We start from the raw sequence: 22,576 nt of genomic DNA, 5'->3' as shown, positions 1-22,576 counted from the left end.
TTTTGTTTTTTTTTTTTCACTTTCATGTTCTGTCCTTTGGATATGTGCTGTTGTAACTTTTACTCCATCTAGGGATAGACGTTTCTAAATTGTTAAATATTTCATCATACAAACAGAAAGATCCCAAACTTAGTTTGCAAAATAATTAATCTGCTTCTCATTAATCAATTACACACAAAACACCTTACAAATGCTTTGTTGACTGCAAAGAATAGTCCTATAATCTGAACATGTGCATATTCAGAATGAATCAAATTCAATAAGCAAATTCTCCTCCTCCCACCTCTGTAAATACATAGGCCACAAAAAGTATACTTTAAGAATTTAAACTCTGGATTGGGGGCTTGTGCTGGTTTGAATCTAATACATCTCCCACAGTGTTTGATTAGGTTGTTTGATTAGGTTGTTTCCATGGAGATGTGACCTAACCAACTGTAGGTGAGACCTTTTGATCAGATCATTTCCATGGAAGTGTGACCCCACCCATCCAGTAATTAGTTCATTGGAGTACTTTAAGAGAGCTCCAAAGAGGAGAAGCTCCGAAAAGCTGAGAGAGACATTTTGGAGAGAGGCTAAGATATGTAATCCAGAGTTTGTCCTGGGAGAGCATGCAAAGATGCACAGGAGCTAAGAGACGAAGCCCAGAGTTTGCCCTGGAGAAGCTAAGAGAGGACTCCAGGATGCTTAGAGAGAAATGCCCTAGGAGAACCAATCAGAAAGCTGAGAGAAACTAAGAGAGACAGAAGGCCAGAGACGTTTTGGAGAAAGCCATTTTGAAACCAGAACCCGGGAATAAAGGACCAGCAGATGCCAGCCACGTGCCACTCCAGCTGAAAGAGGTTTTCCAGTGGACGTCAGCCTTTCTTTAGTGAAGGTTTGAACAATTTTATGTTCTTAGAACTGTAAATTTGTAACCTAATAAATCCCCTTTATAAAAGCCAATCCATTTCTGGTATTTTACATAACAGCAGCCATAGCAAACTGGAATAGGGCTTTAACATTTACTGTTTTGCAAGGTTTACTGAACCTGTTTATTTTTTACATATCTGCCCTATTTCTTAATTTCATACTGAAGCACAAAAACAAAGCAAAAGAAAAAAATCCCCACACATTTTCACTGAAGCCAAAAGCAAAAGTGACTTGAGGTATTTTGAATAACATCCTTTGGGGAGGACTGAAAGGTACTTTGCACTTGGAAAGGAAGGTGTATTGAATATTTGGTGACCAGAGTAGTATATGGTAATCATTACTACTATTCATCAAATATTTCTATGATTTCTTCTTTTTGGGCAATTCATAAGATTTCATTTCATGGGCATTCTGTAACTCGGTTGTGCAGCATGGATAGTTCTAGCCAGTAAATTTTGAGTGGCTGGAGCATATAAAAGTTGTACAACACTATGGATCTCTCTTTTCCTTCTGCCAGAGCAACTGAGATTGTTTCAGAGCGTGGCTGTTTTATCATCTTGGATCTTATTTCTATAAACCCTTATCAACCATAATGTATCAAAATGTTTTGAATTTGACCAACTTAATAGGTAGAAAATGGCATATTACTGTAGTTGTAATTTGAAACTTTTACTTCAAGTAAGGTTGAGAACTTTTAGTTTTAACCATTTGTACATCTTACATTGAAATAGTTCATCCATGTCATTTATCCACTCATTTTGTTTATTTCCACTTGATTTCAAGGTGATTTATATAAATTAGATCTTTGTAAAAAATATGGCTTTCCTAACTTTGTCAGTTGTCCATTCACTTTGTTTAAGTGGCTTTTAACCATGGAGTTATTTTAAGACTTATAGTTTGTTTCATTCTTAGAATGCTATCTCTAACTAAGAGATTCAAGTAGTCTCCAATGTTTTCTTCTTGCATTCTTATGGTTTCATTTTAGATGTGAATATTTGATCAAGTAGGAATTAATTTTGGAATAATTAATATGGTAGACTTCATGCTTAATTTTCTGTTTATTTATTTAGTAGCATTCTAAGCTTTTCTTCATATATATTAAACATTTCTTGTTAAATTAATTTCCAGTACATATATTCTTTCCAAAAATAAATGAGATGTTTTCCACCACTGTATTGTCTCTCTGATTCTTTTTTAATAGGAAGGATATTAATTGGTGTACCAATATTTTTTTTTCCTCCACTCACATGACTATGAAATTTTGGTAATATTTTCAAACAATTCTCTTGAATTTTACAAGCATAACTTCATTTTCAAACCATAAATATTTTCACTTCCTCCTGTCTAATGAATATTCTTCTTCTTTTCTGTCCTTTGTTGGTGTCAGCTACTATTTCAGAATCATGTCAGATAATTGTAAAAATAGTGCAAATATTTTTCTTCTTCCTAATTGTAATTCGAATGTCCATTAGGGTTTGAATCCTGGTTTGTGGGTAGAAAAATGGATAAAGAGATAGATAAAATCATAAATTGATAAGTAGATACATAGTTAAAATACAGAGAGTTAAATAAGGAAATGATCATACGATCTTTTGAGATTTGATGTATTAGTGTGCTTAATGTGATATATTTTTACTTCAGAGCTATCCTTGCTTTCCTAGAAGGAGCTCTACATGACTATAGTGTGTTATTTTTTAATATACTATTGGATTATACCTGTTAATATTTAATTTAGCATTTGTATTATTCTTCAAAACTAATATTTAGTTAAACTTAATTTTTGTCTTATGTATGTGAATGGGTCTTTTAGATAAATGTTCATTCCCCTTGGAAGCAGAAACTCCAGCTTCAAAGAAGCATTCAAAAACTTGCTACCCTAGGTGACATCTGACTGCAACTTCTTAAGAAATCACTAGGAATTCATGGAATTCATGAAATGAATGCTCATTTACATGCTTGGTGAGTTGATGCTGGGCGTTGGTTGGAGCCTTTAGCTCCTCACCACATGGGCATCTCCACAGGGCTGGTGAGTGTTCTTGCCCAATGATGACTAATTTCCCCTGATTGAGTGGTCCAATTTCCCCATTCATAACTTAGCACCAGTCTCTACTTATCTCTTGGTTTACTGAAGTTGTTCCCATTGTTGTTTCCTGAGTACTCATGAAAATAAAAATCCGTGAGTTCTTGCATGTCAACAATTCCAGTTATACTTTCTCACTCAGTACTTTTAAAATATTGCTCTACTGCTTTCAGGTGTTTAATGTATCTGTGAAGAAGCAAAAAAACCAGCTTATATTTCCACTTTTTATGTGATTTGGTCTTTATTTTTGAAGACGATTTTTTTTGTTACGATATTTCGTAATGTTGATTTTCTTGTATATATTCTTTCTCTCTCTGAAGTTCTGGTTACTGTTCATTTGAAGTTTTAGATATTTTCTTTTTTGGAAATCTGTCTTGATTTTTTGTTTCTATTATTTTAGCTCATTAATCTACTTCTATGACATTGATGATGACTAAGGGTTTGGTCTCCCACTTAACCATTTCAAGTATCTTTTCTCTGATCGTTTAAAAGTTTTTAATTATTTTAATTTCATTGTTCCAATGTCTTATTTCAAGTATATTATTAAGTTTCAAAAGATTCTATTCTGATTTGGGCTTGTTACAAAAAGTCTTCATTTCTGTATTTTTTTTTCTTCCCTGAGTTCTGCCAGCCCATATTTCATCTCTTCTGTCTCACCTTATCTTCCCTTAGCTCTTATAAATTTGTGAATTTTGTATTCTAGATGTGATGCTTTTCGTTATGGGTGGTTTTGTTTTGTTTTATTTAATTCATATATTATATTTGACCAAATTTTTTCATCTTTTTCTGATAACATTAATCTACTGAGTTTTCTACTTCTGCTATTTGTTTTTTTTTCTAGCCCTTTTATCTTTTTCTTACATATCTACTAATTTAAGAAATATACTGATTTATTTTCAATTTATTAGATCTCTAAAAAAGATGAAATCCTGTGTATGTAAGAGTGCCCATCTGCTTACTTTTTACTTGAATTAAAATTTATATGGGTATAAAATTCCCTTTCATTTTTCTTAGAATATTTAGACCTAGTTCCATTTCTAGTATTCATTTTTTGGCATGCCAAGTTCATTTTAGCCCTTTTATTTGGGTTCTTCCTGTTCAGATAACAATAGGAAGCTTTCTTTACCATGAAGTTGAGTAAATTTATCATTATATACTTTAATGTTAATTGTTCTCCTTTTATTCTGGAAAATTATGTACTTTTTCTTCCTAAAAGTTCATTTTTCCTTCTTTTCACAAATATTTTTTTTCTTTCCCTAATATAAGTATGAAAAAAATTCTCTTTTTAATTTGCCCTGTTCTTTTCTTCAGTGGCAGTAATTATATTTAGCTGGCTCTTCTTTGCCATTTATAGCTCCCAGTGAAGCCCATTATGACAATATTGCATGGTTATTTGGCATCTTTTGCAAACCAGGTGACTGTGATCGGTAGTTTTAAATTTGATTGCTGGTCCTCTTCCTTTCTCTTTTAATTCCAGTTAATGTCTCTGGTTAACAACAAAAAAATTAGTTGACTTACAGCAAATAAAAATTATCTAGGTATACAATTTCGTCTATATCTATCCATTCTCCATCTTTTCTAGCGCGGAACTAGGCATGTAGTTATCCAGATATCAGAGATATAGTACTAACCAAGATGGATAACGTCCCAATACTCATGAACATGGTGGTCTGGGAGGAGATAATAGAGCACCTGACCAAAAGACTACCACAAATAAGACAGGTACATAGTCAGAAATAGCAAAATTAAATGTCATTTCTGATGGAACAATAAAACAGTTGTATAGAGCACTTTCTTACTTTCTGGTTGTTCAACAAGCCTGTTTAGATTGTGAATCATTCTTTCTTAATTTCCGCTTTTAACTTACAATAAACTCCCATGACTTAATGCATCTAAAAATCTCTTTTACCTTTTCAAACTGAAAGAACAAAATTTAATGACTTTATAAAAAAGTAAGAAACATTAATCTGAAAACTCGGTCAGATATGGAGTATGGTTTGTAGTAGATAAATAATGATATGAAACAGATCAAATAAGATGTTTTTACAGTTATCTAAGTGAAAGTAGGGAAGGAGAAAGAGAATCACTGTGCTTGACTGATAAATCCATTCATAAGTCATTATTCATTATTATTTGATGAAAAGTGCCTAATGTTGAGATCTAATGCAAGACAGTCTGACTTTTAAAACTTTGGCACTTTTTCCAGAGCTATAATGCCAGTTTGGAAATTTCACTCTTGGTATTCTTGAACACAACATGATGTTGCAGAAAATTGACCAAATCATCTGTGATAAACAGACTTCAACTTTGAACACTGGCGTAAAACTGGCTTTATAGTAAGCATTTCTTATTTTGGTAATAGGGATTCCACTTTCCTTTTGTGAACAGAGTTCCATTACCATATTTCTGATAGGACTGTAAATCATAGTATGCTACTGCCTGATTATAGTAGTGAGCATTTGACCCAGTATTGGTCAATTAATTTTAAAAATATTCTTGCCCACAGAATTTAGGAAAATGGTAGGTAAATAATGGAGCCAGAGATGTTTAGAATATTTTCCTGGGCCTTTTTTTTTAATGAGAAGCAGGGACTGTATTATCTTTTAGTAATCTTATAAATTTATTATATTTCTGAGCCAGTGTCTCTCACCCTTTCAATGCTTGGAGGCAATCTTTATATATTAGGAATCAATGGAAACAAAAGACACAGAAAACCAAGAGAGGGGAAGGAGGAAGGAAGAAAAGAAAGAGACAAAGAGAAAGAAATAGAGGGGGAAGAGAGAGAGGGGGGGGAGAGAGAGAGAAACTGAATAACAAACAGAATCTTTTAGTTTATGCTAGTGGTCTACAAAATACAGCCAGCTTGGGAGACAAATCCAACCAGCTGCCTATTTCTGTAAATAAAATTTTATTGTGTTGACAGATACACCATGGCCCTTAAATCTAAAATATTTTCTAAAATATTTACTCTCCAGCATTTTACAGAAGTTTGCCAACATCTAGATTTAGCCATATGTTAATTTGCTTCATGAGCCAGCAAGTTTCACTTTGTTTGTTGTTGTTGCTTTTTTGCTTTGGTTTGGGATCCCACTGACATCCTGTGGAATAAGTCTTCTCTCTAATTCAGATTAGGAAATGCTACAATAAATGGACATAAAACTTAATAATGAAAATTACTCAAAAAAGAACGAGGGTTTTCTTCATCATCTAAAGCAATCCTGAGATCAAAGAAGAAACCAAAGCTCCAAATTGAAGGATACTGTGAAAATCGTAAATCTTGTGAGGTATGCAGGATCATTAATTTAGAAAGACATTTTATTAACCTGTTTCAAATCTGTTGAACTTATGTCACAATATCTTCAGTATCTTCCCCAGGGATTCAGATACAAGACTGTTTTGCTCAGATGCATGTTGGTATTGTGTTGTACATTGCTCATGAAATATTCATCAAGTGTTTTATAAGTAGGTCTTGACTTTTGAAGGATGAAAGAATAATGGAAGAAAAATGTCAAAGCTTTTGAGTGTCCTAGTTTGAAATCTTAAGTCAAATAGGACTGACTAACTGATGCATTTAAAACTATCAATCAATCCAGGTTTATGTGACTCAGTTCCCTTTTAGAAACACAGACATGCAAACAGACATGCAAATAGACACGAATGAGCGTGCACACGCACACACATTGTGATTATTCCATTTAGCTGATTCCTCCACCATTTGTGAAAGTTCATGTATTAAAATTCCAAAGAAAATAGTACAGGTTTACTTTAACCAATATTTTTAATTTATCTCACAAAAATATTTACCTTTTTATATGCTTTTCCCCTTTGACAATGTAATGCAGCACATTATTTATGGATGTTTTATTGTTGAAATATCTTTGTGTTTCTGGGGCAAGCTCTATTGTTTAAGATATGTTGATGGCTGCATAAATGCCCCCCCCCAAAAAAAAATCCAGGTCCTAATCCCTGGAACCTGTAAATGTTACATTATACAGGAAAAGGGTCTTTGTAGCTGTGATTAAGTTAAGGATCTTGAGATGGAGAGATTATCCTCGTTATCATGTTGGTCCCTAAATGTAGTTACAAGAGTCCTTACAATAGGGAAGAAGAAAGAGATTAGGATATAGTGAAAATGCAGTGGGACACCTGAAGCAAGATCCTATACTGATTCCTTTGAAAATGGAGGAATAGGCCAGGAGCCAAGGAATGTTGGTCTTGAACATGGAAAAGGCAAGGAAATGGATTCTTCCCTAGAATCTCTAGAGCCCTACTGAAAAACCTTGACTTTGGCTCAGTGAAACCGATTGCAGACTTCTAGGCTCCAGAACTGTAAGATAGTAAATTTGTATTGTTTTATGCCAAAAGCATGGGGTAATTTTGTTACAGCAGCTATAGGAAAATAATGCAACTTAATTATTTTAAATATTCTTATTTAGTTTTAACAGCACAGTTATGATAAATTTTAATGATGAATTAGAAAGCTTTCCATCACATTCTTTCCTTTTGAAATTCTCTTTGCATTTTAATAACTTGGATATTTTCTATTCCTTGACGTTTTTCTCTATGTCTTTATAATTTTATTGAATAACAGATGTTAAATTTGCAATGTTTCTACCAAAATAAACCCTTTTGATTACACTTTGATGAGTGTTACAATCAAGCACTTCCGTTGGGTCAGAGTCTTCCTTTCCTTTATTATATAGAGTATCAATCTCTTGTGAAATCCCAGTTACAAGAGCCAAATGGTCAGCATTCCAAATTAGGATGCTAGAGAATGATGACTTGCATCAAATTATAACTCTGTTTTGTTTTTTTTTGAATCAAAGAAATAAAATGATTTCTTATGAGTTTGTATGTGTAAATTCTGAAGTGAAATTTCATAGCACAGAAACAGATGAAGAGGTCAAGGAGTTATAAGCTAATGAGAAATAAATTGCTATAATCAGTGACCTAACATTGCCTAAAGGATTTCTTTCTATAATAATGGATTCAGCTGGCAAAGGGTGTTAATGTTGTTGTTTGAAAGACTTGTTTGGCATTTGTAATATTATCCTAAAGCTTGATTACATCATGGACAAGTTAATCCATTACAAGGAACTTGCCTGAAGTGATTTGATTTTAATGTTTCATGAGTAGCCCGTTGTACAGGACTAGCTGTATAATTGGCTTACTCCCTACCAGTGGAATGATTCTGCTTTTCATTCTTTTGTAAATCAGCCTTTGTTTTTGCCTATACTCTTGGGCAATACTATATATATCTGTTTGGAGAAAACAAAACGCTTATAGCCTACAGGCCTATTAATTTAAAACCACTCTTGAAATTCATTTCTTGATGATTTATTTCAAAATGTAAGGGTTGTCACCTAGAAAAAATAGGATATTCTCTATTTGCTGATTTTTTCAGTCAGTCAACTGGAATCTTTCGTTTGGCCTATGGATGATAAAAACTAATAATTCTTCTGCAAATTATCTTTTTAAATGTGCTAAATTTGAAAGTTGTAATTTCATTACATTTCCAGTTTTTGCTCCTATGATGCATGTAGTAGAAATGCAGTTTCTGGTCCCCTTGGACAGGCCACGTGACTAGATCTGTTCAATAAACAGGAATTCTGCTGGTGTGACTCATTCCTGAGTTCTCTTGCTCTGCTACAGTGACTGTCGACATTACAGAGAACAATTGCTCTGTCAGCCTGGGTCTACAGTACAGAAATGCAGAGAAAAAACTGAGTGGTAAGTCAAAATTTATTGTTATAAGTCAGAAAGAGTGTGGGACTTTTACTACAGCATAATCTAGCTTGTTCTGACTAATAAATTCATTATTTTTTAATCAGCATAAACAGGATTAATCTTTCTTTTGCCTGGCACCTAACTTCAGATTTCAACTGATGTTCTCTTCTTTGTCTTCCAAAGACAAACGTGGAATGATAATAATACTTTAGGTGTAATTTGACATGATAAAAGACCAACTTCTCCCAGTTTAGTCCTAATCTCTTCTTGTAGACCTTCATTTATATAGAGGCAAAATACAATATACAGTATAAAAAGAAAACCAAGGGAACTCACAAGTCTAAAATCAGGGAAAAAATGGAGGGTCTTGTATGAGATCTCTAAAAAAATTTCTCTTCCTTAAAAACAAGGGAGCATCACTGATTAAATTTAGTAATTTCTTCTTTAGATATCATTGTGAGGGTTTCTATTAATGGCTTCTTAAATTTTCTAATAAAATGTCCACAAAGAAAATGTATAAGCTAGTTTTGGAGGATGAGGGGAAAGAGTGGGGATGTAACCAAGAAGAGGAGCCTGTATGGGTATACTTGGGCAATCATTGAATTCATTATCTTTGGCAAAATCGGACCCCATTCCTATTTCAAAAACTGATGAAAAGATACATCTGCCTAATTAAAGAATATGATATGATACAGAAAAGCAATAGATTTCCTGTAAGTTATATGATATGTAACCTATGTATTTATATATACTAATGTAGATTGTTAATATATAAAGTAACCACCAAGTTCAGAATGACTTATTTCATTAGGCTATTGAATGTTTTAATAGAATACTCTTAGATTGGTTGAGAAGATCAAAGTTAAATAAATTTGAAAATCATGTTCATTTGTGGCATATGGAAGATAGAAATTATTACTACTCTTCTCTATGCTAAATATGGCAAAACAAAATCTGACTTTTTTTATCAATCATTTCTCTTTCATTTAAAATTTTGTACCCCAAAATTTCATATAATTTCTGAAGAACATAGTTTTCAATATCAGAACCTGGAAGAAGTATTTAATCAAAAAGATCTACATTATCTTTAACAAGAGAGAATTCAATATATACAGCATAAAGAAAAAAAATAGATTTTCTTATTAATATTTACTCCCAATTATTTATACTTCTTATCCAAAAGTATTTTAAATATTTCACATGGAAATACTGCATGAAAATATATTTATATTAAAGTATACTTATTCTTTTATAGAACTTAATTCTAGTATTTTAGAAGTTTAACAATGCTGAAAATATTTAAATGCAGTCCAAATCAGTGAGAAAGAGATTTTTGGATTATTGAGAAGTGTACCCTATGTCTCCAATTATGCATTTATAAATATAGTAGACATAGCCCCATGCCTTTGAAAGCCATGTAACAGCAGATCCATGTCTTGTGAAAATAAATTGTAGCCTACTGGAAATTGAAATGATAGTTTGCTGAGTTATAGAAATAAGTATAAGTTAACAAGCAGGTTCTCAATTTTACTCTTTTCCTTTTCTAAGTATAATGGGGGCAGTTGATGTTAGTCATGTAATTTGTGTGTTTTTTTAAAATTAAAATCCTCTATTTCTCACAAGGAAGAAAAGAAAACATATCTTTTTTACTCATGGTTCTATTTACATTTACAAGCAGCAACATAATTTTAACGTTCCCATATTTTAAAGAACATAAAGTGAGCTCTAAAAAACCACTCTCATAAAAGAGATTTCCTTTTTTACATGTGTACACAAATTCAAGTGGTTTCCAACCAAAAGTTATATAACTATTTTCAGTTGATGTGGGTGACAGCACATATGTATTAATTGTGCCCTGCAGCCCCCACACCTACTCCTAGATTCTAATCAAATTATAACTATGACATATTTCTTTTTCAACATTCATTTATGAATATGTTAGTTTGCCGGAGCTGCCATGACAAATAACGCATAATGAGTCGGCTTAAACAACAAGAATTTACTGGTCAAAAGTCTGAAATCAAGGCATTGGCAAGCCCATGTTTTCTCTTGGAATCTGTAGCATTCTGGTGATGGCTTGCCATAATCCTTGGGGTTCCTTGACTCACATCTCCTCCTATGACTTTCTCTGACTGCATCTGAATTTGCTTTCTTTCCATGGCCTCCAGTAATACACAGTAAGAAACCAGCCTGACACTTTTGGTGAAATCTTAACTAATAATAACATCGTCAGCAAATCCTATTTACAAATGGGTTCACACAGAAACCTGGATTAATACTTGAACACATCTTTTAGGAGGTACATGTTTAAAATCCACATTTAATATTGATAATCAAGAATGATGTCTGCACTACAGTTGGATCCTGATGCATATGTGGATTTCCTGTATGGATTTCAATATTTTTGTGGCCCATTGGTCTTACTCTTTGTTGTGACCAGCCACTTCTCTATTTTCAAAAAATTGCTGAATTTTAGTCCAGGATTGCTGGATAAATCCCATTCTTCTTGGAAAAGTCCATCCATGGTTTCTCTTGGCCTAGAAACCTATGGCTAAAATCTTAATTATGCTTCTTTTATTATACATACAGTATAATGGCAGAGAGAGAACATAATGACAATGAAACAAATCCCATTTATGAAAAAAAAAAGAGAAGGAAAGCAACATGTTATGTTCACTGCTAATCTGGCTCACCCAGGTTTTGTTTACTTTTTATTTTTAAACAAGTTCTCTAGATAATACAGCCTGAGGGAAAAACCTAGATGATAATAATTTATTATAAAATGAAATCCCAAGAAAGCAAGAGTAAGGAGGGGTAAAAAGGAGTGAAGGAAGGAAGACGAGTGAATAAATAGAAGAATATATGTTACTGAAATATTTTCTATGACTTATGGGATGTGTTCATGGATTTCGCTGAACTATTGCAGCCATAAATGGTGCATCCAAGGGAAGGAAGAGGAAGAATTTATCCCCTGTCTCCCATCTTCCATTGGTCAACCTCTGCCCACTGGACATCAATTACCATATACTCCTGGACTATGCCATCCAGCCCCACATGGAGTTATCATTGAAGCCAGATACCAAGACAGCAACAGCAGCATCCTCTGTGCAAGCCAGCATGCAGGCAGGGGTCAGCAGCATGCCTTGCCTCCATAAATGCAGGCTACAGGGTACAGTCTAATAGGTCTTGTCATTCAATCACATGTCATGGGTGCTTGTCTTAGCTTGCCAGGGTTGCTATGTCAAATACCAGAAGTTGGTTTGCTTAAACTGATTGGAAATGTATTATCTCATGGCTGTGGAGGATAGAAGTCCAACATCAAGATATTGGCAAGGCTTGCTTTCTCCTGGAGTCTGTAGTGTTCCAGCAATCTTCTGTCACCTCTCTCTCCCCTGTGTCTCCTTGATTTCAACTGACTTCTGGCTTTAGTTGACTCTGGCTTATTCTGACTGACTGAATCCAAATTTCCTTTGTGTTTAAGGGCTCCAGTCACATAGATTAAGGACCACTCTGATTCAATTTGGCCTCATATAAATGGCAACTGCAAAGATCCTATTGACAGATGAGACCACACCGTAACTACTAATATATTCAAAGGTCCCACTTACAAATGGATTCACATCCACAGAAGTGTGGATGAAGACCTGAACATAATTTTTGTGGAGGACAAGATTCAATTCCTAACAGTACCCAATAGGTCATGAGGCATATTGCACTCAATGGCAACAAGGAAGCCATGGGGCAAAGGTCAGAAGTATATATCATGAATCCTGAGGTAAGAGACATTCGTATCCTTTCCATAGGAGATGGGAAGTACAGGGCAAAGCTACTGCAGCAGAACTGGGCAGCCACTCAGGTGCTGGAACATAACGGCCTTAGCCAAAAGTGGCAAGAGCACTCAAAGATTGTCCTTCCAGTGAATGCTCAAACTTCCCCACTATGGCCTCCAAAAGATCAGGTTGGTGCTAGGAGACCTACCTGGAGGGTTTTCAGCATCTTCAGCAAAAAACTATATGTATCTAGGCAAATCCACAGAGGTGCATAATCTGGATTAGAACTCTGGAACCCCCATTGTTTATGGACTTCTTGGCCACATCTGACAGGGTTCTCAGAGAAGTTCTCTTTCAAAGACTGAGCCACTTGAAAGCTATTTCCTGATGGTGTGCAAGTTAGTGGTCAGGTGATTTCCCTAAGGATGAGGGTATATGGCTTTTTTCTTTCTTTCTTTCTTTCTTTTTCTTTTTTTTTTTTTTTTTTTTTACCAGATCTGACACTGTTTTGCAAAACAAAACAAAGCTATCCTGAACTAAATTAAACAACCCCCTTAATACATTAGGAGGTTTTTGATGAATTTGCGTTTATTGAATCTGTGGACTCACAAACTGTGTCTGAGCTGACGTCCCTTTGTGGCCTCTGCCTGAGGTTTGTATCTGTCTGTCACCCCAACTCCTCAACTTTAATGCTTTCGTCTTGACTCACTATGAAATAGTGAGTTGAGTGCATGGTAATCTGTAATTTGCCCACAGATGCCATCGGGATGATGACTCTTTCCAAGGGCATCTATTAATGAGTGTGAGGTGTAAGGGAGGAGCCTGGGGAACCCTGTTTCCTCTGGTTGTTTTGCTATTTCTGCTCCACATTTATGCCCAACTGTGTTTTCCACCACCCTGCATTAGCTTGTATTAAATTTACTTTTAGACAAAACATTGAAGTTTTCCAAATCTGCAAGGAATTCAATTATTGCAATCCCCTCAATTATTTCCCTGGCCTCAAGCTGAAAGGGCAGCCAGGAACCAAGCTGTATTTCCTTTGCTCTATAATTTCACATAGGCCAATATGAAGAAATGTATCTCCTTTGTGTAAAAGTGCACTGGAGGCTGAGGAAATTAGCCAAGTACCTCCAATACTCTGATCTTTTATACCCAGTCCTCTAATGATCCAGTCTTGGTTGGCACATATTCTGCATCTCATTTAGCCAAAAGTGACAGTTTAACCAACTGCTTTTACACCACATCACAATGATCAATGACTTCCCAGGGAATGAATATAGGAGACTCATTGTGTCACCCCCACAGTGGCAGATAATTCCACATTTTACGGTGTGTCACTTGCAACACAGCACTTTTAGATGCCTCTTTCTATTCTGGGATTTTTTGTTTTTAGTTATAAAAATACAGGAATATAATCTGGCTAACAGTAGGCAATATCTACTCTGCTGGAAATCCCAGAGAACAAAATCTCTAGCTCAAAGGAGAATAACTTGTCCTAACAAAGGATTCTGGTTGTCCTGGCTTGGGTTAAACAACCTGGACTATTTCTGATTGAGCAATCTCATTGGTGTGTCCAGTTTTGTAGAACAGAAGGAAGTGACACAGGTTTGGAGTTCTCCCCATTTCTCACTACTCTTCCTCTAGTTCCTGAAAGGAAAAGTGGAGTTTTGTTAGCATGAGAAAGGAATGAGATAGTAAAAAGGTGTGAAAAAAGATGTCCATAGACAGTTCTGTCTATTCACTAGATCTGCTTTTTGTTTGCTTGTGTTGTTTTAGACAGGAAGCTTAAAAATTATATTTTTATCATATAACTAAATATAATAAATACATAATTATATTATATTATATAAATACATTTAATTTATTAAATTTAATGCATTAAATTTAATATAATTTAATAAAGTGGGATGTTAGAAAGATGGTAGCTTTTCTAAAATGAAAATCACATTTTTTCTTTCATTTTAAAGTTATTAATGCTTATGGTTACAGGCAAAATGTATAAGAATTTTAGTAGTAATATTAACATAATATGGTTATATCTAAATTCTATTTTAGTAGGATAGTGTTTTATTACTTTTTATATGTACCCATTTACAATTTTTTCATGTTTTTCCATTTGTCTGAAATTCCCTATATGCTACTTGAAAGTTGACCTCTGCATTGGAATTTCTTCTGACTATTCCAGTTTGTTTGTCTATGTATGGCTTAATTCCTAGTCTATCTACTGCCTGTTACACCAGACCCCTGTGTTGCTTCTTTAATGTTTTCAGAATAGGTTTTCATCATCTTTGTTGTGTAATTGTTTCAGTTGTGTTGGTCATTTTCTTTACTAAATGCAAAGAGAACAAACTAAAAAATTTGACATACACTGTTTAAACCGATTGAATGAATTTTGGTGTACATTCTGCAGACTTGGCAAGATGTAGGTTAAGACTATGAGTTAATAAACAATGAAGAGGGTGAATAATTAAGAAAATCATCTAGTTTATATTATAAAAAATATGAAACTATATTTTTAAAGTTAGAAATTAAGAAATGTTATTTGTTACCTTTTTTAAAATGTAGTATTTATATTTTTCACATTTGAGCTGACCCAACTAATTTAATATTCAGCTGTAGGAAAGCTTCAGTTTAAACCCCAAACCTATTTTTATGTCTACTGTCATTAGAATTTTTTTTTCTCAAGTTAAATTTTTTTAAATTATGTTTGCATGGTCAGAAGGCTTTAAAATAGTGGTAACTAATTGTCTGAAGCTATAGTTTCCTGAAATGGAGAATATATTCCCAACAGTTTAAATTATTATTAAATGAATGGAAAAATATATTTAGTTTAACTCTTCCATGCCATCTTAAGTAAAACAATTCAGAATAATTAGCATAATTGGAGTAACCTCTTAAAAGAAATTATTTTAAGAAATAAGTTATAAGAGAAAATTTTATAAGTATGTGAAGAAAACTGATTTTAAAATATAATTGTAGTAAAACAACTACTTCTTAGAAGAAATTCCAAGAAGGGAGCAACAATGGTATTTAGGTTTGCAGAGTCAGAGTAATTGAAAAACCAAAGTTAAACTGATCCTTAGGTACACAACTTTAGTCATGAGTCACACTCTATGGGGTATTTTTATCAATAAGGCGTCTAATATTGTATCTGTTTTCATGCATATAGATATGTGTGTGTGTTTACACACATATACATTTATACATGTATATGCATACACATATTTATACATACACAAAACAGACAAGCAGTGATAAAAGGATGAAATGGAGTACCCAATACTTTAATAGATCAAGAAATTTATACATGTATGTCCAATTCATTTCACAATTCTTATAACCCAAAGGACACGTATTTAACCTGAGTCTGAAATGTAAATGAAGTTCTAACAACCTTGGATTGCAGAAGGAAGGAGGATAGAACACTTGTTCAGTACGGCTCCAAGGAAGAAGTCAGAGTTATATAAACAGCTAAAGTAAAATATTTCCACATCACAAATTGTACTAAATTTATCCTTGTCGGGAGAACCCAGAGTTAGCCTAAAGCCAAAGCTGTAAATTGGTTAAGAAGCTTGCACTGAGTTAACACATTTGACATTAGGATGCCATACTCAGTACCCATGGAAAATCTCCTTGATAAGGTATAGGCTAAAAGAGAGCACCACCAAAAGGATCTGGGACTCTTTGGCGGGCCCAGGAGACAGGATCTTCAAATGTTTATTTGAATTACTTACTGTTTGCTAATTCGGAAGAAGCAAGTTAACACCTGTATTATCAAAAAGACTAAATTAGAAATGGTTCACTAAAATTCATTAAAAAAGCAATCAACTTAGAAGTCCACTTTTTAGAACCCTTATTATAAAGAGAAGCGTAAAAATAAGCTAAGATTTAATTATCTTTCTTTTCTCTGGATATATCATGCCTATTAAAAATCAGAATAAAAGACATAGTCATCTTAAAAAGATTAATATGTAAATTATCCTTGGTTTGCCCAGTTGAAGTAGTATATTGGAATACCTATATCTACATATTAGTATCTCTATATATGCCTGACAATAGAAAATTTTAGATATGACATGAAAAGGAATAATAAAAATAACAATAGCCGTAAACATCAAAATAATAAAAATCAAATTAATACACAGACTCTGTATGTCCACAAGCATGGCTGCAAATCCATATTTACAGGTGGGCTCAATTATGTTATATAGTGTAAAGAAAACTAGTTCAAGATCAGGAGTTTTTTTCCCACATATTGCAATAAATTTTTGTAGCTCTGTCTCAATTTTTTCGCAGGCAATATGTTAGAAATGATATTTCATCCTGGATTTTTGCTAGGAAAATTCCCACTTCTGGGGTGGTGAAAGCTGAGAACAAGAGAAGCTAAAAAGTAGCATTACTTGGAAGATTACTTGGACAGGCAGGGTAGTGTTTGCACAGGCTGATTCTCCCCTGAGGGAGACAACTGCAGAAGAAGACCCAGTCTGAGGAGCAGAGAGATGCCCTGCTGATAGCAAAGCCAAGGAGAAGGGCAGCAACTGAGCAATATTAATAGCTGATGAAATTTTGACAAGGAAATAAGGTATAAGTTTAATGCTGATGAAAATATGGATCAACAATGAATAAAACTATAATAATTTTAAATGAAATATAACAGAACATATATTAAAATAATTCTATTAAATCGATTGTTATAAGATTATAGAGAAAAATATCACAAAACCACACTACAGGGAGGGATTTTGATACAGCGCTCTCTCTCAAATCAAGAAATCAGGCAGGCAGAAAGTAAACACTGATTTATGCAACAGCAATACAATGATAAACAAGTTCAATCTAGTGGATTAATTTAGTATGTGATTGTTCTAGTTTGCTAATGCTGCCAGAATGCAAAACACCAGAAATGGATTGGCTTTTCTAAAAGGGGGCTTATTTGGTTACACAGTGTGCCAGTGCGAATGTATTGTGTTCCCCCAAACACCGTTAACTTTGATGCAATCTTGTGTGGGCAGACCTATCGATGTTGATTAGACTGTAATTCTTTGGGTGTTTCCATGGAGATGCACCTCACCCAACTGTGGGTGATGACTCTGATGAGATTTTCCCATGGAGGCATGGCCCCACCCACTCAGGGTGGGCCTTGATCAGTGGAGCCATATAAATGAGCTGACAAGCAGAAGGAGCTCAGTGCAGCTGTGAGTGACATTTTGAAGAGCAACGGAGAGTGACATTTTGGAGAGAAACTGAAGCCTAGAGAGGAACCTCCTGGGAGGAAGGCATTTTGAAACCAGAGCTTTGTAACAGACACCAGCCACGTGCCTTCCCAGCTAACAAAGGTATTCCAGACACCACTGGCCATCCTTCAGTGAAGGTACTCAATTGCTGATGTGTTACCTTGGACACTTTATGGCCTTAAGACTGTAACTGTGTAACCAAATAAACCCCCTTTTATAAAAGCCAATCCATTTCTGGTGTTTTGCATTCGGGCAGCATTAGCAAACTAGAACACACAATTACAGTCTTAAGGCCATAAAGTATCCATTAACAAAGGGTACCTTCACTGGAAAAAGGCCATTGGCATCTGGAAAACCTCTGTTAGCTGGGAAGGCATGTGGCTGCCATCTGTTTCCTCCCAGGTTGTGTTCCAAAATGGCATTCTCCAAAATGTCTGCATCAGTGTGCAAAGGCCGTCTTCAAAATGTCTGTCTCAACTCCAGCTTGCTGTGAACTCCTTCAGTCTGAGCTTTTATAAGGCTCTAATAAACCAAACAAGGCCCACACTGAATGGGTGGGGCCACACTTCCATGGAAATTATCCAATTGGAGTTATCACCTACTGTTGGGTGGGTCACATGGACACTGAATCAATAGGTTCCAACCCAATCCACACTAATATATCTGTCCCCACAAGAATGCATTAAAGAATATGGCTTTTTCTGGAGGATATAAACATACAAAGTGGCACAGTAATTAAAAAATATTTATTGAGCACCTACTATATACCAGTCCATAGTCTCATACTGCAGGACAACAGACAGCAGGATAAAGTCCTGACCTTTATTCAGCAGACATTATAAACCATATGGGGAATAGCAAAATGGTTAAGGACAGTCTTTGAAGTCAGATATCCTGAGTTGATGTGTTATTGTGTAATTTTGGTAAGTTTTTTACTCTCCTGGAGGCATGGTGTCTTCATCTGTAAAATGGGATTAATGATAGTATTTCCTTCACAGGGTTATTGTGAAGATCAAATGAGGTGAAGTACTTAGAACAAGTTCTTGCCTGTGATAAACACTGAATAAACTTACTATGTGTAAGGGTTTGTTTTCAGCATTTACATGGATTTGTATGCATATGCTTTTGTATAAGTACATATACAGTTCTGTCAACAAAAAAACAAAACATAAAGGAATACAAAAGACAACAATGGAATATAATGATAAATCAACATCCAGAAGATACTGAAATCCTACCAGATGTTTGAACATAATACATAAAAAATAAACCACTAGTAACTGAAATGCTATGATATAGACACAAGAAAGTCAGGACACATGGAGGATATGTTCCATGTGGAGAGAAGGGGTCCCTGTCAATCATAATAATGGGATTAGAGGCTTTCTTGATAAGGAAGAGAACGATCATGCAAATACTAATAGTAAAAAGCTAGCAGAAGTTTATTGGGTGTGGATGCTAATGTTTCATATAAATTAACCCATTTAATTCTCAAAAAAAAGTTGATGACACAGGCACTATTATTATCTCTACATTATTAATGAAGAAATTATGGCACCTTTAGATTATATCACATGGTCAGAAGAAATTCCAGTTACTATGATAAATGTCACCTTGGGCAATCTGGCTCTAAAGATCTCACTCTCACTCTTAACCACGTCAATATACAGCCACTTAATCTGTATGTAAGCTCTTCTATTATGTACATTCTCAACATTTATTTCAAAAACAGAAACTGACACTTTCTTCAATTTTGACTAGGTGCATCAAAAATGACAGTCAAAAAGAAAAACAAATCAAAACAAAACATTTTCACACTAAGATAAAAAATGGAAAATAAAAGGGTCATCCAGTCTGTTTCTCTTCTATTATAAACATTCTCAATATTTATTTCAGGGGAACAGAAATTGACACTTTGCTTCCATTATGATAGGCACATCAAAAACCACAGTCAAAAAGAAAAACAAATCAAAACAAAACATTTGCAGACTAAGATAAATGGAAAATAACAGGGTCATCCAGTCTGTTTCTAGTCCAAAATAATGAATCACCAAAATCATGTATCTTCGTTTTTTTCCCATTAATCTGGACTTCTTAGGGAGAAAGATGTTAGCCCTGATATGTGGTGTCACCAGATTTGTGGTGACCTTTGTGAATATAGTAATAATGCTGGGGAAAGCCCAGACACACTGAATGGCCATCTCTTAGCTCTCACATTCCGCTCTCCCTTTCCCCTCTTGCTTGCTTGTGTGCAGGTGTTTGGTGTGTTTCCATTTCACAAGAGACCACAAGCAGTGGGGAAATGTTGACTCTCAACCAGTCCCAGCTCCTTGCTGAGGCCCAGGGTTTGCTGGAATGCTTTTTGCTCATTGGCAGGGCCCTCTGCCCTTGGGGTGTATGAAAACTCACCACTCAGGAGTGTAATGAAAATTGTATGTTTTCTAAAGATTTGTCCTCAAATGTTCATATCAGCTTTATTCATGGCAGTCAAAACTTGGATGCAACACAATGTTCATCAAATTATAAATGGATTAACAAATTGTGTTATATCCACACAATAAAATAACATACAGCAATAGAAAGGCATAAAATAGTGATATATACAACAGCTTTGATGAATCTTAAAAGCATTATATTAACTGACAGAAGGTAGACACAAAGGCCACATTCTGCATGATTTCATTCATACGTAATTCTAGAAAAGGCAAAAATATAGTGATAGAAAGCAGAGCAGATGTTACCTGGGACTGGAAGTGGATGGAGCAGAGTGACTACAAGGGTAAAGAAAGTATTCTCTATCATTCTTTTGGTGATATTTAAAAACTGTATGCAGTTGTTAAATTTCCTCAAATTTTACATTTCAAATTTTGGGATATTATTTTATGTAAATTGTACTTCAACAGAGAAGGTTAAAAAAAAAAAAAAACAAAGAAAAGAAAAAAGGAGAAATGCACTAGTTAACCTAGAAGGATTTCTTTGATCTTGATTATAAATACAGTATATATTCAGTATAACAAATAAGATGCAAGAAGTTGTGTGCTATAGAATCTGGTTTTTTATATGTTTGTTGTTTTGTTTTGGGAATACAAATGCCAAATCAACTTTCTGTATGTATGAATCTAATCTGTACAAGAATATATACTATGATGTTAAAATGCAATACCTCTGAGGGGTCAAGGTGGAACAAAGGAGTGGGTAAGTCTGCCAAATTTGAAAAACATACATGATATATTATTGGCAGAGTATATATATTTGAAAATTAGATCTCTAAAGTCACTATTATTATAAACATGGGATTTGGTATAATTAAAAACTAGAGAACAGTATACTGGTTGTTACATTATAAGTGGAAGGGTAGACTAAATTTCACCTTTTAGGCATTTATCGAGTCCTTGCTGAAGCCTGCTTGCATGCATGTCTCAAGTAAGGAAAAGCAATTTTCTTGCACTTTGAAACACTGCTGCATTTTTTCTGGCAACAGTTATTTTGCAAACTGGAAATAGGTGATTTGAGGTGATTTAACAGGTTTAGATACCTGTTTCTCATATCCATAGAACTATCATAATTGACAATACGAATGAGCACGTGTGCTTTTACTGCCAGCCAGAGCACACGGGAGAATGGAGTGATAGAATTCTGGAATTAAAAACCACTTCTCGCTGAGACTTAGAGAGGAAAGAACAGTTGAGTCAGTCCTTGAAAGGCAATTAAAAATGTGGTGAGTGAGGTTTCTCTGGAAATACACCCCCTGGTGGGAAAGCATGAGGCTCATTCTAGAGCTCAGCAAGTCCAGATACGATGAGGAACATAGTCTAAATAGAGAAATAGTGTGCCAAAATGTTGGCTAGAAAAGTTGAAGCAGCAGAAGTGACAAAGTATATATGTTGTGGTAGTCAGTATTTTTTGAATTTGAATTGTGTGTGTGTCTTCTTCCTGATAAAATAGTTATACATATACTTTGTAGGAAATTGGGGAAAAAAAAAGAATAAAATTAAATTAAATCATTTTATTGGTCACTTACTTATTATTGCTGCAACCAATCACCACAGACTTAGTGTCTTAAACAAGGAAAATTTAGTATCTTATAGTTCTGGAGGTCAGAAGTCCAAAAGAAGTCTCGCTGAGTTAAAATCAAGGGATTAGTAGGGCTGTGTCGCTTTTTGGAGATTATATGGGAGAATACTTTTCTTTCCTTTCCCATCTTCTATAGGCTCTTGATATTCTGTGCTTCTTGGCACCCTTCCACCAACCTCAAAGCCAGCAAAGGTATCTTTCTCATAACTCATCAATATGACTTTTTCTTTTGCCTCCTGCTTCCGTTTTTAGGGACCCTTAGGATTACTTTGGGCACCTAGATAATCCAAGATAATCACCCTATTTTAAGGTCAGCTGATTAGCAAACTTAATTCCATTTACTACCTTAATTCCTCTTTGCTTTGTAAGGTTACATATTCATACATTCGGGGATTATGATATGGACACCTTTGGGGGCCAATATTTGCCTAACACACTCATAATGACACCACTAGAATAAACAGTATATTGGAAAATTCCATTCAATAATGTTTCTTTTTATTTTATGAGTCTATCTATATAACATTAATTTATCTGTATGTCCATTTATCTTTTTATATGGCTGGTAGGCAATCATATATATTATGTTTATCCTCCTTTTTATGTTCTACATTTAAATATTTTTCACATCATTAAAAATTCTTTGAAAATATCACATTGGAGAGCTACATAATATTTCAGCAATTCTCTCATTTGGATGTGTCACAATGTATAATTTAATAGTTTTTCCCTTTGCAAGTCGTTAAAAATTCTGCTATCATCAATAATTTTGTATATAAATA

General features: G+C 34.4%; 1 long non-coding RNA gene across 1 annotated transcript in view; it reads left to right on the top strand.

The window, feature by feature from the left end:
• The first annotated feature begins 8,630 nt into the window (after positions 1–8,630).
• LOC119544886 overlaps positions 8,631–22,576 on the top strand; it is a 106,198-nt gene continuing 92,252 nt past the window's right edge. Inside the window, exon 1 of the long non-coding RNA XR_005218954.1 lies at positions 8,631–8,719. This is a non-coding gene — a long non-coding RNA (uncharacterized LOC119544886). The remainder of the gene's footprint in view (positions 8,720–22,576) is intronic.

This window comes from Choloepus didactylus, chromosome 9 (genome assembly GCF_015220235.1).
Source record: "Choloepus didactylus isolate mChoDid1 chromosome 9, mChoDid1.pri, whole genome shotgun sequence".
In the NCBI taxonomy this organism is placed as follows: Eukaryota; Metazoa; Chordata; class Mammalia; order Pilosa; family Megalonychidae; genus Choloepus; species Choloepus didactylus.
This window is presented reverse-complemented; position numbering and strand designations above follow the sequence as displayed.